The following is a 1,806-nucleotide window of genomic DNA, read 5'->3' on the forward strand; positions in this document are numbered from 1 at the left end:
AATAAGTAAATTTAACCCAGTAGCCTTGACTCTTGAAGACGATTGTATAACAGTGTAGCTTACAAGAAGTGACAGTGTGATTGTGAAAACCTTGTGGCTCGTGCTCCCTTTATCAGTGTGTGGATGGATGAGTAGAAAAATGGGGACAAAGACTGAATGAAAAATAAGGTGGGATTGGGGGGATGATTTGGGTGTTCTTTGTTACTTTTATTTCTTATTCTTATCTCTGATTCTTTCTGGTGTAAGGAAAGTGGTCAAAAATAGATTGGGGTGATGAAGGCATAACTATATGATGGTACTGTGAACAGCTGATTGTACACCATAGATGATTGTATGGTATGTGAATATGTCTCAATAAAATTGAATTAAAAAAAATTAACATGCTTGCCAATGAGTTTCTTATACCCACCAGAAAAAGTTTCAACTTTGTGTTCTACATTGTTCTGCTGTGCTTTTTTCCAAATGAACCTTTATAAGCTGGCTGCCATCCAGTTTTACATATATTCTCTTGCCCACAAGTTCACTTGGGAAGACCAGGTCTTCAAGGATTGCATCATACACAGCTGTAAGAGCACAGCTCTTGGGATGCTTTTACTTATTTTTTGTAGGCGTTTTTTTTGTGTTGGCTTAGGCAGAATTCTCCTCTTACCGATAAGGACAACATGCTTTCCCCTGAACTTTTTCTCCAATTCATGTACTAGCTGGACTTGGGGTTTTTTTGGAACACTTTCAGTTAAGGAATCGGAACAAAGATCCTAATAGCTTTCTGACCACCACCAACTTCAGTTTCTTTGGCTGCTTCTATATTTAGTTCCCTTAACTGGGGCTTTAGATTCAAGTTCATCTCCAGTTCAAGAAGAGCCTGAGAAATGCCAGATTCAAATTCATCCAGTTTTTTGCCATCGGGCTTCACAATCTTTGCATTTCAATTGAACATCGCCTTTTTCTTGCTAAGCATTGGCTTAGCAAGAGGCCAAAGTCTCACGAGAACTCATCAAATCTTGGCAGCAGAAGCTGAAATACTTTTAAGTCGTCAGTAGGACCTGTGTCTGTGGGAATTTGCAGAGGACTGGGTGAGGGTATTTCTTCCAGGGAGGGTTTTTATTTTGCTTCTGTTGGGTACCTAGGAGCACCACAGATTTTATTATTTTATTTTTGTATGTTTAAAAATTGATTTATAAGTCTTAAGAGCTCAACTTTTAATGGATTGGGGGGAAATGTTTAAATTTAATTTTTATTGAGGTATACATATAATAAAGTGCATTAATCTTAAGTGTAAATTTTTACATATAACTGCCATCAGATCATGATACAGAACATTTCTAACACCCTAGAAAATTTCTTTGTGACTCTTCCCAGTCTGCCTTCACCCAGGGATAACTTCTATTCTGATTTCTATCATCATTGGTTAGTGTTGCCTGTTGTGAAACTTTATAAAAATAGAATCATGCAGTATTCTTTCACTTGATGTAAATATCTGTGAGATTCATTCATGTTATTGCATGGGGTGATAATTTGTTCATCCTTGTTGCTATGTAGCATTCTCTTCTTTGACTATACCACAATCTATTTATCCATTCCATTGTTGATAAACATTTGGGATTTGGGTAGTTTCCAGTTTGGGGCTGCTATGAATAAATCTGCTATGTTAAAAAAAAAAAAAAAATGACTGTTTGCAGATAATAAGTATTTTTTTTGGGGGGGGGCAGGGGGTACATATTCCAAACAGTTCCAAGCTTTGAAGCATTTACCAATTTTGTTATTTATTGCTTCTCAGTATTAGCCCATATTCTTTCTTTTGAAAAA

The 1,806-nt window shown here is 36.4% G+C and overlaps 1 pseudogene; it reads right to left on the reverse strand.

The window, feature by feature from the left end:
• Positions 1 to 365: 365 nt before the first annotated feature.
• Positions 366 to 937, reverse strand: LOC119532989 (annotated as a pseudogene).
• Between the last annotated feature and the right edge of the window lie 869 nt (positions 938 to 1,806).

This window comes from Choloepus didactylus, chromosome 4 (genome assembly GCF_015220235.1).
Source record: "Choloepus didactylus isolate mChoDid1 chromosome 4, mChoDid1.pri, whole genome shotgun sequence".
NCBI lineage: Eukaryota > Metazoa > Chordata > Mammalia > Pilosa > Megalonychidae > Choloepus > Choloepus didactylus.